The 17,941-nt window shown below is 35.4% G+C and overlaps 1 long non-coding RNA gene across 2 annotated transcripts in view; it reads left to right on the forward strand.

Annotated features, from left to right (window-relative positions):
• LOC113459037 (uncharacterized) overlaps window positions 1-17,941 on the forward strand; it is a 153,476-nt gene that overhangs the window by 74,636 nt on the left and 60,899 nt on the right. The window contains exons 2-3 of one of the 2 annotated variants that reach the window (XR_012580510.1): window positions 2,969-3,545; window positions 4,388-16,539. The exons of the other annotated variant lie outside the window; for it this stretch is intronic. This is a non-coding gene — a long non-coding RNA (uncharacterized LOC113459037). Of the gene's footprint in view, window positions 1-2,968; window positions 3,546-4,387; window positions 16,540-17,941 lie in introns of those variants that run through there. 2 annotated transcript variants of the gene reach the window in all.

Here is a 17,941-nt window from a genome sequence, read left to right on the forward strand (position 1 = left end):
TACTAAATATTTAGGAACAGCAGAGGGATGGACGTTCTATACTGAATCCTTACAGTAAATAATATAAATTTTCCTATAACCTTAAACCTTTGAGAAAACAGCAGCTGAAAAATATTTTTTCCAAAGAACATAGGTTTTCTCCCAAACATGAGAAATCTTCAGAGATTGCTTCTGAGCTGAACATTCCTACATTTTGAAGAGCAGATAGAATAACTCTGAAGAAAATACAAGAATTCTTGAGTTTGGAATGAGAGACTGTTTCTGTGGTATGATGACTTTAAAAACAGGATGTACACCAGGTATTTGTTCCTCTGCTCCACTGTGTGGTTCCACTGCTTTATGCTGTGTTTGTAAAATCAGTGGTGAGCAGCATTTTACATCAGATGAAGAAATGACCCATTGTTTCACACTGCTCAAGGGTAAAGTGGCAGCAAGATTAGTAAGGCAGAGCAGCTGCTATAGGAAAAGCCCAATAACTTAATTGTGTTGTTGTGTTCACCAGAACCATATGGGCTCCAGAAAGCAGGTTTCTTCTAGGCACGTGATTAAAATGCTCATAGGAAACAAGCATCTTAATGGCACTGTTTGAGTCCCAGCTCACTTATCCCACTCCCAGAGACTCCAAATTAACTTGGTTGTGATATATTTGCTGATTTCCAAAGAATAGTTGCCAAGACCATATTGTAGCAGAGACCATATTGTAGCAGGGACTGTGTTTTTTTTTTTTTGAGTACAGCTTGTTCCGTTAGCAGGCTTGGACTTGAGGATGTCATTTGATATCAGGAGATGAATAATATTACAATGCTACCTGCCAGGAACTTGTACAACTCCCGAGGTATTTGGTGATTAGTATGTTTTAATATGCCATGGATATGATTGATATCATATATACATACATTATGGTATATATACATATATTATGGTATATACATAACATAATTCTAAATATGTGAACATATATATTCACACAAAGCATGCATAAATATATTTCTTAAATGCAATGTGTGTTGCAAAACATTGGGAAAACTTTTTTCACTCTCTCAGAAGCATTAAGTGAAAGGTCTAAACATGAGTTTCTAATGAAAGCTGAAAATGCAGGTTTTCCTCAGGTGTTTTCTGATTGCCTTTCAGATTATTGATGTTTGTGGTCAGGATTTCTCTAACAACTCATGACACAGGTGCAAATGTCATTAGGAAAAGCTTCTAGTTGAGAATGAAAACATGAAAAGTTTTCAATCTCCATTTTTAACCATCTAAGTGGCAAAAGTACACAAAAAAGTAGATAAAGGAAGTATCCACATAAAGTATTCCATTCTATTTGATGAAAATAAGTAGTGGAACCAGGAAGAATAAGAAAAATAAAATAAAAATATTTAATATCATTGTAAAATATGCATAAAATTACTAAAATAAGAGAATAAAGTTTAGTAGAATGATGAAATTTAACTAACAAATAGGATGCTATTGGAAAGAATTTTTACTGCATAATTAATGGGAACATGAATTTTCCCAAGAGTTTCTTGCTAAACTTGAAGGAAGCCTACTGAAATTTTCAGTGTCTTTTGAACAGATCTTAGATAAGGCCACACATTTCTGACACTGACTTATCATTTATAACAACACAGGCCAAATTGCCCTTAGAAAAAGACATGCTTCTCATTTTCAAAATTTATAAGTCAAACACATATTTTAGTGGTATTCCTCAAAATAAGATGCCCAAAATAAGAAAATTTGAACCAAAATACAGGATTTCCAGTGCATTATTTTTGTCCATTAATCAATATAAATAGAATTAAAAAGCCCCACCAAGCAACAGTAAAGCTAATGAAATTGCTGAGTTCCAGAGTATTTCCCTCTTGAAATTCAAGACTAATGTGTTTATTTCTATATATATCAATGTGTATAGAGAAAGAATTTATGCAAAATAAAGGCAAACTAAACTTATTTCAACTATGCATCATTACTTAATCATTCACTATGGAGAAACATTTTCATCCAAGGTATATTTTGTGGAAGACTTCTACAGATGATTTACCATCTAAGTAACAGGGAATTTATACCAATATTTGCATATTTTTATTAATTTGATGAGAGAAACAATTATTATAATCATTGCTTTATAAAATAAAGCAGTATTTAACTGCCACATAAATGTCTGAAAGTTCTTTTGCTTAGATTGCCCATTGCCTTTAGCTTGTGCCTCAGTCAATAATTGTTGATGAAGGGATAAAGTAATAATCTGAGTAACTGCGTAATGGGATCTTCAGAGAATGATTTAGCTTTTGTTGTTTCTTAGAGACAAGGTTACATATCAGAATGCTTCAGTTTCTATCAAGGGCCACCACTGAAATTTATTTCATGGGACCAGCACATTTTTTGGGCAACATCTTGACCTTTCTGAGTCTCATTTTTTCAAGCTTGGAAATAGTGCCTATTATTGTTGATATTCTTGCATATGATTTTAATTTACATTTCTGGAGTGATTAAAATATACTCAGGGCCAGGGAAGGAATTGAAACTTGAAATAAGTGGCAAAAATTACCTATTTTTTAAATGGTCAAAAATGCCTGAGTGTAATAAAAAAATGCAAACAACAACCTAAGAAAATAAATGATTTCCACCCTTGAATATCTTTCATACATGAAACACTGGAGATGTTTTTATGTACACGGGAGGTACATTTATTTTTCGTTTGCAGTTCACTTTTCAGTTAGATTCAGGACTTAATGGGAATGGCTGTGGGGAATGTGTGTGGGTGAGTACCTCTTCCAAGTATTTCCTCCTCAAGTGCCTGCCCAAATCAAGACAATGTGTGTTGTCCCCCCTACTGCACCTCTCCTATTGTGAGGGTTGAAGAGTCCATGCCCTCCACGTCCTCTCCCCAGTAACATTTCTATGTCTTGATCTGGATGTTAATATACTGTGAATGTTGCTCCATACGTTTTCCCACATTTCTCTTTCACTGCAGGTTAAAGGTGCGCCCAGGTTTGGCCTTTTGAAGAAAGTTATGACTTCACTATCTATTCATGGGGACACTTAAATTAAAAATTGATTCTTCCAAGGAATGACAGCCTAAGAGGAGGCAACCTGAGGAGCAGACACCCGGGAAGTAAAGCAACAAAGTATGCTGTGTGTATCATATAGGCTTTGCTCTCTCAGCGATATAGAGACATAACTGCTGAAATGAAGTCTGGCATTGTTTTTCTCATGGCTGAGTGAGTGGCAGACCCTGGGGAGAATGTATTAGAGTTCTCATCTTGTAACTTAACTTCTCCTTTTGTTATTCTGCATAATTGCTGTCACCCAGGTAAAGCTGGGTTGTTTCTTGCACGGTAAATTCTCTCCCACACAACCCTTTGACCTTCAGGCAGCAAGAGCAGCAGGGCTTCTCATCGCACGATTTGACTGAAGAAAATAACTACTGCAGAGGAAGAGATCTGAAATAAACAGTGTCTCTGAATTAGAAAACTGAACAACTGGGGTTTTTAGAACAAACTGGTTCTCCTGGGATTACTTGCCTGGAATTAATGAAAGATACAACTAAGGTGCTTAATCATGTGAAGTATTAAGCAGAAATTTGAGTACAGCTGGGAAAATTGCTTAATTCTGAGTAGAATTCTGATAAATGTAAAAGCAGCTCATGTTTTATCAACCGACATTAGTTTGCATTATGAGCTCATATTGATTCTCCAATTCTTTTACATTAAAAAGTCCAGGATATTTTTAAGATGCCAAAAGCAGTGTGATAATTGCCCTTAGCAATGCAAGTATGGAAAAGAATATGTCTGGTTTGTCATTATATGCCTGATAAAAGAGTGGTTTTTTTGATTGTTGTTCTAACAGCTCTTACCTCAGCCTAGAGTTTGAGGAAAATTTCTTGGCAAAAATTCCTAGAAGACACAATCTTTTTTCTCAGCTTTTCTGGGAAAAAAAATCAATGTGATTTTCACTAAGGAGAAATTTTCTCCTTGAAGTCTTCACAGAAAATACCAATATATAATAATTCACTGTGGTGCCAATCCGTTAATTTGATTTGATTACTTGCTATTAATTTGATTACTTAATCTATTGGTATATTGATTCAATTTTAGCAGAGACCTTAATTTAATTATTGCATTGCTATATTTTTAATTAGCAAATTAAAAGTGTTGCGTATTAGCTCACTAATTGTCACATATTTCTTGTCTTTGCTGAAGTATCTATCTGACTCAATTTTTTTTTTTTTAGAAATCCATAAATGGAAAAAAAACGGGGTTTTTTTTGTTTTTTTGTTTTTCTGTGTTGATAAAAAAATTATGAAAGTACTTGTAATTGGGAAGATTTGCAAGTCTTTTTGGATCTAGTTGCATGACTAAATTTAAATCACTGTATAATGTCTTTTTTTCAGGAGACACATGGGAAATGTTTCAAGCAGAAGCATATGTAACTACAGAAAAAGAAAGAAAATATAGCTTATTCTTTGGAAGGCTTAAAAATTCTGAAGTATTTTTGTACCATCTGAAGCCATTTTTTTCCATATACTGAAGGTTTTATGTGTCATAAATCCATGTTTTGCCAGAGTTCCATCTTTCGTAGTCATAGATTTCTCAGTTTTCCAATGTCTCCACTGCAGCTGTAACTTAGTAATGTGCCTTTAAGTCATGCAAGCATAAGGACAACAATGATGTTGATACCTGCTAAACTCTCCAAATGAAGACTTGTGGTATTTTGCTTTTGGTTTGTGTGTCCTCACATGTCATGATTGTTCAGGAAGAAATCAAATATTTTGAGTAGGTAGATAGAAAGCAAGTTCTGTTCCATACATCCTAAATCTTTGGTGCTAATCCTTATCAGTGATCTTAAAAATGGTGAGAATAGAAGCACAAATTTTAGAAAAGCTGAGAAATGTAGTATGTACCAGCATTTTACTTTTATTGAGAAATGTGAGTTAAAAGTCAAATTAAGGACATTGTATCTAACCAGAAAATGGGCTCACCCTACACTTGTGGTGACTCTTCCGTTCCCTTCCTACCTCAAACCACTTTTCCTTATTTTTGACTGCAGTTTGATCAGTCTTACACATATGAGATGTAGGACGTGGTCCAGGCCCTGACGTGGCAAGCAGACATCACCTTAGAGATTTCTAACCAGGACTGTCAGTCCAACGCAGGAATAAAACACCCCTGACATACTGGGCACGTTTTTGTTGCAGTGTAGGCAAAATCTGTAAGGGAAATGATTAAATGTGCCCTGAAGTCCAACTGAATAAGCAAACTGTAATATAACTTGCTATTCCTTTGCAAGCTTGGATAGCCTTGTGCTTCTATGCCTGAAATTAAGTACTTTAACCTTTGTTTCCTGAGGCGTAATTTTTTTACTCTGCATTTGCATAAAGTGCAAACTATCCATTTCCAAACAGTTTAAATAAATGAAAAAGTCCTGATTGTCAGAAAGACCAGAATGCTCAATGGTATAAACAGGAACACAAAACCAATGTATATTTATTATAGAAAGTACAAAAGAGTGAGTGACTAAGTCTTTTAATATATTTAATTTTTAAAAAATATCATAATTGTTGATGGTTCTCTTATGTCATAGATCCTTTGCAGAATTAAACCTTTTTATTCAGAGAGTTACGAAACAATCAGAAGAATTTTATTTTCCTTTCGCTTTTTCCCTTCCCTTCCACTTTCCATTTTCCTCTCCCTTTCCTGTTTGATTCTTTTCCCTTTTCTTTTTGTTGTTTTCAGTCTTACTGAACAAATGGCTCTCACAAAACTCAAAACACACAAAACACACAAAACACAAGAAACCTGACTTCTGCATGGAGTAGATTAGATCAAACACAATCTGCATTTGTTAAAGTTTTGGGGACATCCTTTGAAGGCTGAATTATTGTGGATAATACCACTGTGGAAAAAGGACAATTAGCTTGGACGGTCAGTGGGTGGTGGCTATTGCCATTGCTGCAGAGTTTGGATCTACAAACAAGGATCAAACACTTCACACCCTTCACCACAGAAATGAACCGTGTAGAGGACCCAGTGGTCTAAAACAAAGCACAAGCCTACATTTTTCTATCTGTCAAAAGATTTCAGAAGTAATTCATTGTTACAGCTCCCTGGAGTGAGAGTCTGCTTGTCCATCTGATTTTTCCTGACTGAATGCTTTAGACATCCTCTGAGGAAAAAACTGTTGTAGTCTTGTTTCCAAAGCATAATAGTTAAGACAGGAAGTGTGAAACCATTTGGAATCCTTCTTCCCTGCTGTCATATTTTATCACTACTAGGATGTTATGTTCATGAGCAGCTCTTGATTGCAAGCCTCAGAGCTAATATTATTTCTAGGCACTGTCTGGTACCCCTCTGAAAGGTCTCTGGATTTCAGAAATCAGCTATGCAATACTTTACTTTTCAGATATTTCAAATAAAATTAATAAAAAGACTCACCAAAGTGTAATTTTGATGCCAGACTACACTGCAGTGTACAATCAGTATTACTTTGAGGAATATTCTGTGAAGTCAATGACATTGCTTCACCATCTCAACAGTTATATAGCTGAAACTAGAATTTAATTTTTAGGGTGTGACACTGTGGAAACTGGAAGCATCTGCTGGTTCCTGCTGTACAGATCTGGTCATTCCAAATGACCAGATTTTTGAACAAAAGAATGAGTTGAAACCTGTTCTTAAGAAAAAGCAGCATCAATAAGGTCCCTTTAGAATAGCCACGAAATACAGATTTCTAGTAAATCTGTGAATGAAAAGTGAATGGAAGGAGGACATTTTAAATTTTGTCTGTATATATTTTCAATTACTTGATTGTAGAAGAACTTTTTTGAACGGAACAAAAGTTAAATAAGTTTTCATGTTCAGAGATATTTGTTCACCCATGACTATAGAAAAATTTAAAAGTATAAATAAGCTATGGTCATCAGCTGAGGACTCTTTATTTTATTAATTATAAACAAAATTCGGTTTGTTCAGCTGGCAGATTTTTGCAAGTTCTCCTCACTCGCCTTGAAATGCCCTTCATATCTGCTTTCTATTTTGTGCAGGTTATATTGGATATTTCCATGAAACACAGCCTATGGGAAATCAGCTAGCCTAGTGCAAAGTGTAGTCAAACAGATTATTGCAAAAAAATATCACACATAGGATACCCAGGGCTGTGATTCATAGGAGCTTTAAATCACTTTCCTTTATGCTGTTATTGCAGCCTTCCTGACTGATTTGCATTTTGATGAAGCACCACTGCTGTGTTTTAAGTGATGTGGGAACACATATGATTAAAGTGCCTCTTTCAGCAGCAATGGTCCACCAGAGCTTTATAAACCAATATAACAATTATTAGCTGAATGAAGCCAGATGGCATCAACTTCTTCTGTGTCAGGTTTCTGGTGGAATAAACTTTTTTTGGTACCTCTGGCTTTTGAGCCACACATTGTGGAAAAGAGAAAAAAATATTAAAAAGGCCCTTTCCGCTTGTGTTGGGTTCTTCCTGTTTTGTTGGTTGGGTCTTAGTTTGTTTTGATCAGCCCAAGAAAATGTGTGACCCTGCACATAGATGCAGCTCTCATTCCTATGGTTACCCCAAATAATACCCAGATTTAAGAATACCCTTTTCTTTTATGTTTCAGAATGGGAGAAATGAAAGGTAGTGGGAAAAAAGATGTGAAAAACACTGGGAACACTTCAGCTGAGACAAACATCCCTGCTTGTAGATAAAAGTGACATTCTTCTTGTCAATAAATCACCAGCTTAATCCTTAGCTTGCTTTAATCAATTCTGGAAGATTTCCACGAGGGCACAACAGACATGTTGATTCAAAGCTTGTTAAAAAAATTACTTGTTAATTTGAAAGCAAATTGCAATGTGAACAATAATTTCTCTTCTGTAAATATAATTTTATTTTGTAATGTAAATGGAAGACGAACAACTGAGGATAAAGACTGCCACACCGATGCATCTTAAGGCAGAGTGAATGGCTTTTTGGCAGTTCTATCTGTCAGGAGGGTAACAAAGTGTAACATTATGCTTTGAAACCTTGTTAAGCAGAAAGTTGTGATGGAAACAGCATGGTTCTTTTAAAAAGAACTGCACTTTGCAATCAAAGTGAGGGATGGTGAGCACATGTAACATGATCTGAAAAGAATTGTGAGCAAAATATCAATATTCCATTTTCATGTTTTGCCAGTACTAAGGAGTTTGCACGTTTCAATACTCAATATGTGAAAAAACAACCGTTTAAAGACAAACTCTATTTTCAGCACTGATGTAGTTAAAAAGGTATAAAATGCAGGACAGATAGGTAGAAAGTGGTTTTTTGATTATTAGAAAATTTCTTATATCTTAAAAGAAAAGGAAAAGTAATGTCCTTTTCCATTGCACAATGAAAATATGTTCTTGTACCATTTCCTCAGTGAAACCAGACTTCACAGTACAGTTCTACCTTTACTATATTTTATTTGGCTAACTCACTTTCCTGGAATGAGGGAAAGTGAAATTGTAAATTCCTTCTGGATCTTGGTCTGGCTTATGTCACAAAAAGTGCCTTAACTGAAAAGCTGGATTTCATTGTTATCAGCTGACTGTTTGGAAGTTATATTTCATTTTATCCATCCATTCCATTATAGACCTAAATTTTTTTCCTAGATAAGCTTTTCTTGACATACATAATACCACATAATGCACTGGAGATGGTGAGTTGGCATTCACCAATGCACTAGTGGTTTATAAAAGCCCTGAATGCATCTAAAATTTAGGATCTCCTGCAATTATCAGTCAGAAAGATTTTTCATTGATGATCTTGGGGGAGTAGCTAAAAATTAAGATCAGATAAAAATCTTTTATGTAGCAGTTGAAAATTTACCTATTGTTACATATGTGCTGAAAGGGAAATGTATGTATTTTCCTCCTAGTATTTGAATGTGTCTTTCTCTTTTCTTATCAATTCTATAAATTACTTATTTTGTTTGTGAATATCCTTTTTGATGTTTAGTTATGTCAACATGAACACTCCATTAACACTAAGAGTGAGGGAAGGCATTTTTATCAGAGCTAATCTTACACATTTTAGATTTGGCTGATTTTCTTTATTATAAAATAGATTACAGTTTTTTCTAATGACCTATAAGTCCCAAGTGCTCCACACTCAAAGCTTGTCTTCTGTCTTCCCTATGGACTGCAATATGCCAAGAAGAAATAATATTTGGATCTGTCTCTTTATAGATATTAAAGTACTTTACCATAGAATTGTTATCTTTTATTTCTTTTTCTAAACCAAAACAACTTAAAGAGGGAAGGGAGTTAAAAAATGAGTGTCATGGTGATTTGTAGAAATACGAGTTTTAAAATCCAGATTGGAGAATTCTTTGGTGTAAGGAAAAACCTTAGATCATCCTACCTTCTATCTAAAAATAAGAGAAGTGAACTTCATTTCAAGACAGACCAACAGAGCTGGTTAAAGGGCATGGGAAGAAATGAAAAAACTGAAGAATAGCAATACCATGACTGACTACAGAAAAGGAAGGGAAAGGACTTTTCTCTTCCTGCAAACTCCTTGCTGGCTGTGACTTTCAATGGCACTTACCCATGACCCCTTCAGCTTTTAACTTTTGCTTTTTATTTTAAAATGAACAGATAAGTAACAAATATTACTCAGTTCTTGAATTGGCTTTTTCAATAAGAAGTGAGAGTTAAACACTGCTGCTGCTGTAAGTGCTATTGAAAAACATCAGCTTCAGTAATAAAACAATTCAGGTGGGAGCAGATGAGCATGAAAAAAAGGCCTCAAAACCTTATTTTTTTATTAACCTTTTGTTGACATTAATACTCTGAAGTAGCAGATTCACACAGTGCATGAATAGAAATACATTTAAGAATGAAGCACGCTTGCTTACACAGGAAAAGGTTAGAACTTTGTTAAGAACTAGAGGTCTCTCACAGGATTTGTCTTCAAATAAAAGCTACAGTCAAGCCTCTACAAGTTTCCTTAACAAAACTATGGACCAGATCCAAGAAGAGATGCAGGCATCTGTGATGCTTAAAACTAAACTTGCCATTCTGAAAGCCTCTGCTCCACTGACTCCTGATGTTGATGTTGCCCACGCTCCCAATATTCTATACGTTTTTAGCTGACATTGTCCCTTATTAAGTCACAAGTACTTATTTCCTATGTGTATCTATACCTCTGATTGACAGTGGAAACACAAAACTCAAGCACTTCTCTCAATTTAAGTTCCTTATTGAGGGAGGAAGGAATTTTCGCTCCATCTTGAATTTTGAGATACATTCACAACTTTTATTCGATGATTGCTAAAAGCAAAATACAGAATTTTTCTGGAAATAGTTGCCAAAGCTCCAAGCTAAAAAATTAATCTGGTTCTGTAAATAAGAACTTATAAAATCAGGTGTGAATTATTGCCTACTTATAAACCAATGGTTTCTGGACATTCTTCTGCATAGAATAAACACTGGTGGCAAGTACCTAAATACAGCATGCCTGACAATATTTCAGTGTCTCTCCATTAGTAAAGGAGACTGAGTAAGGAAATGCTGGACTCCTCAGGCAGGAAAAGGAGCTGAATGTGAGCTTCCTTCCCCTGGCATAGAAAAGTGTTTGTCTTTCTCTTCTCCTCCCTTCCTTTTTTTTAATAGTGTATTCTAAAGAAAAAGATTTATCCTTTCATTAAAGGTGTAGTGGGTTGATGCTGGTTGGATGGCAGACATCTACCAGAGACTGTCTATCACTTCCTTCTACAGCTTGACAGGGAAAAGAAAATATAGCACAGGTTCATGTGAAATAAGATCCAGGACAGATCACTCACCAAATGCTGTCATAGGCAAAACAGACTTGAGATGGGGAATTTATTATTAACAAAATAAGGATAATGGGAATGAAAATAAATATTAAAGAACACCACCCTTCTTCCACCATTCCCTCCTTCCCAAACTCCACCTCCTCCCCACAAGTGGTGCAGAAAGTTCTTCCTGAACTTCTCCAGTGTGAGTCTATTCTATGGGCAACAGGTTTTCATGCAGCATGGTTCACTCTTCCACAGGGTGCAGTCCTTCAGGCACAGCCTGCTGCACCTTGGGTCTCCCCCATGGGTCACAAGTCCTGCCAGGAAACCTGCTCTAGCATGGGCTGCTTTCTCCACAGGCCCTTGCCAGGAGCCTGCTCCAGCACAGGTTTCCCAGGAGTTCACAGCTCTGTCTGAGAAATCCAGCTGCTCCAGCTTGAGGCTCCTCCACAGGACTGCAGGTGGATCCCTGAATCCCAGTGTTCCTGCATGGGCTGCAGGGGCACAGCTGCTTCCCCATGGTCTGCACCACGGGCTGCAGGGGAATCTCAGCTCCTGCACCTGGAGCATGTCCTCCCACTCCTCCATCATTCATCTGGCAGCTTTTGCCATCTTTACACTTTACATGACTACGCATGACTCAAAACACTCCCTAAATCAGGATGCTGAGAAGATCTAAAATTTACCTACCTGTTACAAATATCCAGATATTTAGTTATGCTCTATGGGGTATCAGGAAAATCGTGTTTAATGATTGATTGAAAGGTATATAATATTAGCTATTGTTCCTTTTAAATATTTCACTGGATATGACCATAAATAAAAAAGCAGCAATGACTGTGGAAAAAAAAAATTAGCATAGAATTTGAGAATTAAATAGAGGACTAGAAATAGAAAATGGGAAACCCCTTAGTTTAATTGGTGTGTTTTATTTGTAAGGAGACATAGCTGATACATCATGGAGTGGATATGTATGTTAGAGCATCTGTGAACCTTGAGTAGAAAAACTTGTTGGAAGATTATAATTCTTGCAGCAACATGCACTAAGAGAAGGTACTACTTTTGGTTACTTTTTTGGGTTTTAGATAGTTGACTTAGAATGTCTCCTAATGTTATCTTTACCTAAAACTAAGGGATGCTTATGTAGTTGATTGGTTTTATTTTTATTGGCTAGAACATGCATATTGAACTTTTCTACAAAGCATGCATAATAATAGCTGCTGAATTTACAGATGAAATATTTAGATTCCGTCAGGGTAAGCAAGGTTAAATTCTTTAGGATAACTATTTGGTTATGTCATACTTGTGTTCCAAATTATAGATTACATTGCGTGTTTCATATTATTTTCCAAAGAAATTTCAAGCCAGGTAATCTTACCAGCAAGGCAGAAAGGAATTAAAGGGAAAAAAATAAAGCATCATAGCAAACCCAAAGACAACTGATTTTGTATTATTAAAGAGTCAGCAGTTTATGTAAATATTCTCCTCACAGCTTAACTGCTTCTCTTCTTGTTGCAACAATGCCATGAGTTAATCCTAAACAGATGAGCCCACATCTCCTGCTTGTAACTATGTTATTAACTGCAGAGCAGAGAGAGTTGTAGTGTGGGATGATCTAATTCTGATAATTATTAACTACTGAAATTTGTTCAAATGTCTTTGTATGCCTAATTTAATATAACTAATTTTACATATTAAAATTATTATTTTGTGCATGAGAAACATGCCAATCTGGAGCAAGAGAGTTTGGTCTACATAGATACTACAGTACTGATATGGATTTATTTAATTGCCTGGTAGAAGAGCAAACGAATGTGACAGCTGAATGTTGTCCCAATCAAGCTGCCTATTGTTAATGAAACCAACCTGAACTCTGAGTTGTGAGGTCTCTGCATTCACTTCTTACAAGCCATAGGAAAATGACCCAATTTTTTATTCTGACAACTGTTTAGTTTTAGTATATGCATAGCTCAATTTTCTATTCCCATTCCCCTCATGTATACTCTTCCAGAGAAAAGTATCTTTTATGTTGACCTATTGCATGTCAATAAACAGTGCTAGAAGGTTTTATATCACACCTAGGCTGGGTGTCAGTTGAACAACACTTAAGCATGATTTGCTATAACTGTCTTGGAAAACAAAGACACTTCAATTAGGTCACATAATTCTTAGTCAGCCCTTTGCTTTCTGGTGGGTGCTTTTCTTTCTTGTTGTTTCTTTAAAGCAAACAGAACCTTTCACCCATCTGATTCAAGTCAAGCAAGTCAAACAGAATAAGCTCAAGGGTTGCAGAGGAGCAGGGCTGTACTTATGACCTGACAGGCAGCAGATCAGTATTTATTGCAAGAAAGATTGGGAAAATCCTGTGACAGCTACCTTGAACATATCAGCCTGAGGAATGATAGACATTTCTTAGGATTTTTTTTTTTATTTTTCTATATTTTTATGGAGCTAAACCAGTTTCTAATTAAGATTCTTAGTCATATATCTCCATCCGATAATTTGTAAGTTCCTTTTTGACAGTAACAATGTGTATTATTTATCTAAGTGTACATCACTGCACATACTGCAGATGACATTAATTTTTAAGATTACTTTATCTAAGAAGAATTAAAAAGCAATTTATTTTTAATATTCACCAATCTACAAGTACATATAAAGCAAACACAATATTTTCACGCATATTCTGCAATTTTTTACATTCCTTTTCTTTCATTATTGCAGTACCTACTATTACTTATTTATTCAACAGCACTTCTCCATTATATTTCAGAAACTTGTTCTGAAGTGCCAAAGAAAGCTAATAGTAGTTATTTTAAACTTTGATGACATTTTTACCATTCCTTTTTATTTTGCTTTATTATCTTGGTGCCATGAAACAGCCATGGCATGAGCATATACAGAATACTGGCCAGGGAAGCAGTGCTCTTACTCAGGCCAGGATGAAGACTTAGACTCACACGTGTTAGCTGGAAGCTTGCAAATATTTCTCACTGTTTCTTGGCTTAAGTGGTGGGAAATCTCTGGAGATTAGTGTTTCCTATGAAGTGACTGCCAGTTTGGGCTGAAATCCTGTTAGTATGATTCTTCTCACATGATTACTGTCACGTTCAAAGAAGTGAAGGGAAGCACAGATCCTTTCCAGTCATAGCCATGGAGATACATTAGTTCAACAACTCCTTGCTGACATTTGGAACAGTTGTGAGGGAGGTTCCATTTGCCCAATCTCTAATTTAGGCTAAAAGAAATCAATTGCAAATATACTTGATCTCTAGAAACAGGGAAATTGATATAACTCACATTTTTTCCTCCGACTTCATTACATGTGGAAAAAAAAAGAAAGAAAGAATGACTCTTAGTAATTTTAGATGCTGGATGGTAAAGGCAATATTGTATTTGCTACTGTTTGGGCCAATTAGACATCACTCTTTTTTCTGAGCAAATGGTGTCTGCCTAGGTGCAAAATATTTTTGCCATATTGCAGACTGCACAGCTGGGAACAGAACGGGCAGCAAGATTAATGAGATTTAGAGCTTGTTTATACTACCTAACTACTCTAACTCACATTCTATAATAAAAGAAAGAGGTGTTGAAAGACTACAGCTAGTTCTTTCTGCCTGAAGTATCCTGAGGTTCATATAGCACTTCAGTTGAGAACAAAACCAAATGTTAGTAAACAGAATCAGAGGCTGTTGACAAAGCCTATATTTTTCTATTCAACATACATTTTATCATTTATATTTCCCCGCCTTTTGTTGCAAATTTTTGATTCCCTTTTACTGCAAGTAAATTAGGGAGATGATTTCTCTTTCACAGCCCTTGACACTATAACAGCTGCTTCAGTTTTATAGGTCCATGTCCCTGAAGAGACTTGAGCTTTATGTGGCTTAACAGTAGTGTTTGGATAGCATGAGACAGCACACTATCACTAGGATCACACTGACTTTTCCTTAAGGAAATATAACCAAAGTCCTGTCTGGTGTACTCATAGTTGCCTTATTTTATATATTTTTTTTAATGAGGTGAATAACCTTATAGTTTAAACCTTAACTGAATTGTTTAAAATTATTTAGGCCTTTGTTTTCACAAATAATATTTGTATATTATATATTTAAGAAACTATGTGTATGCAAATTTTTTTAAAGAAAAAATATTCCTTAGCAGCACTTATGAGGTATTTTAAAACATGCACTTTCCAAAATCTCCACTTGTCTTACTTTAAGAAGCTGTTCTTTTTAAGTGCAATTGTAAAGAAGTCTTGACTCCTGATTAAATATTTACATGTGTCTGACCAGTCAGTAATATTTTATAATAGCTTTTAAGTGTTGCTTATTAAATTGCGATTCAGCAATCAAGGATTTTTTGCACTAGACCTGTAGATATTCATGGAAACAAATCATAAATTCATAATAAATGAGATCTATTGTATAAACTTATGACACTTTCAAGTAGACTAGAGAGAGAGGGGTAGAGGGGCTCGTAGGAGAGAGTCTTGGCCTTTGACATATTTATGTTTCAAGTCCAAACTGGAATGCAAAACGAAGCAAATTTTCTCATCTCTGTGCAGTTCCTTCAGAGTGGGTAATTGCATCATCAGAGCATATAAATCTTTGCACAAGAGTTAGACATAGGAAAGATTACGTACTGCAGCTAGCACAATTTTTATTTCTTTTTAGCAATATATTTTTAGTTTAGAATTGAAAAAGCACATCAACAATTTTTCCTCAGTGAATTCATGTTGTGATCAGTATGAAATAATCACAGTGTCTCTTCTTTTCCTTAGAGATAATCAAATGGCATCAGCTCAGAGCTAAAAGCATTTATCTTTAAATCTATAAAAGGTTCAGAAACAATACATTTAATGCATGCATTAGCTCTCAATCTGCAACATCCCTTAGTGGGAACTTGCCTTCCAAGGATTTAATGTTCTTTCTCAATTCCCTTCTGAGTAAATGTAAATTGCAGAAACTAAGCACTTCCCTCTGCACCTTGCAGTGACCTGTTCCCTAAAGAACCATTGCCATAGCACTAAACTGAGGATGGCACTGGTAAAAATTCTTGCACATTTCAGGCATTCACTCTTTGGGTGCCATGGTGGATTGCTCAGGGGAGCACTGCTTTAGAGTGAGCCATCAATCAGTGTGACTGTTTCTCAGTCTCTCAGTTTACCAATGAGTTAAGGAAGTACATGGTGTAATGACAGATGAATTATTCTGCATATTTCTTTTTCATGAAAATCAGTTAATATATATGACAAACAAGTCCTTTTGGAAACTATTGAAACAAGAGCTGTCAGAAGAGTTATTGTTTAAATTTAGTGGTGTAAATATATATGCATATATATATATACGTGCAGGAATAACATCTTTTCCTTACTAAAAATAGTTGATCCAAGTGGATATTGCATAGATATATTCAGAGTCATGTTTATCTAATGAAAAATGAGTTTTCAGTGTCCATTGCCTATGAACCCAGACATTCTTTCCTTGCTGATGTATTAGCAGGGGTATCATCCCATTATCCATGAGTCAGACAGCTGTCATGTATGTGACTGAACATTAAATACGAAGGAAAAAACCAGCTTGACCTTTCTAAGCACATGGAGTTTGTATGGTCAAGCAATCGAAGAAGATATGGAAATGTCTATGTAACCAGAAACAAGGCTCTACAGTAGGTTTTTTACATTCATAAGCAATTTTATACTCTTCAACTGTGTAATTGCATATGTTATAAATTTATTTGTATTTGTATTCATTGTTGGCAAAATGGTGAATGTTTATGTAAAATAATTCCCTAAATTATTAAAGTTGTTATGAATCTTCTGTAATGTTTTTTTCACTGAAATAAAAAATTAATATTTATTGCAGTGAAACTTAACTGGAAAGAAATAAAGGAATTCCTTCTATGAATAACATTCCATTCGTTGAATTCCTGTAGTGATTAGTATTGTTTAAACAGCTGATCAAGCGCAGTAACAGATGGGATTAAAATGCCCAACAAATAACCAGGAATGTATGTTGTATATTTAGATACAAATTTCAGGGATGATGATGACTTATGTGGAGTTCCTAATAGCTCAACACTGCAATTCTCAGAACAAGTTTTATCAATAGGAAGGGTTAAGAGAGTTGCATTGCATAACCTGATGTATATGTTATCTGCATCCTTATTTTTTCTACAAATGACTTTCATGGAGAGTCCTACCAAGATACCTTCACTGTTGTTAATTATGAGAAAAAGCCTAACTCTACCTCAATGCCTAAATATCTTCTAAGCCTGTTATTCAGTGATGATAATAATGCAACAATGGTGCTAATAATGAGACAATGTTATTTTAGGGAATGAAAGTTTATTTTCATGTCTTCTTAAGTGTATGTAAATGATAAAAAGACAACAGAATCCGCAGGAACTTTGACGAAGAAAATTATTTATTTTTGTGCTTTTCTCTTTTTCTTTTTTCCCTAGAAAAAGAGAAAAGGTTATTTCCTCACTCTTTCATGTAGAATGGCCTAATAATTCTGTGACTGGAAGTGATGTCATGCTGCTTTGGTTCAACCTCTAGCTCAAAGCAGGGGATATTATAGGATCAAATATGATTGCTCAGGGCTTTATGCATCTGGGTCATGAGAACTCTCAAGGGTGAAGATGATACCAACCCTGAGAAATCTTCTTCCCTGCTGGACTGCCCTTATGGGGAAAATGCTTTCACTGATTCCGAGTCAGAACTTCTTGTTTCAGCTTGTTATCTGCTCCTGCCAGACACCACCGTGAAGGTTCTGGCTAGGTCTTTGAGATCAGCTCTTCAAAGATATATAAAGGCAGATCTTAGACCCCCATTAAGGTTTTCAAGACAAAAGAGAGAAGGAAATGTGATCTTCATAATCTGTTGATTTGTTGCTCAGTCCATGATTAAAATAACACAGCTATATAAAATTCATGGAAAGAAAAATTGTCCTTAGCCATTTTTTTATGATTTCGTTCATTGCTTCTATGATGAGAGGCAACATTCTGAACACACTTCACATTCTTATTTTTGCTAAGATTATTTGAAAGGGACTCCAACAATCGTTTAGGAATACTGGAGAGCATAAGAATTAAAGATGAAAAGAAGTGTTTAGGGTAGAGCAGTGGGACACAACTGCGAGTGCTGTGTTACAG

This window comes from Zonotrichia albicollis, chromosome 5 (genome assembly GCF_047830755.1).
Source record: "Zonotrichia albicollis isolate bZonAlb1 chromosome 5, bZonAlb1.hap1, whole genome shotgun sequence".
Classification (NCBI taxonomy): domain Eukaryota; kingdom Metazoa; phylum Chordata; class Aves; order Passeriformes; family Passerellidae; genus Zonotrichia; species Zonotrichia albicollis.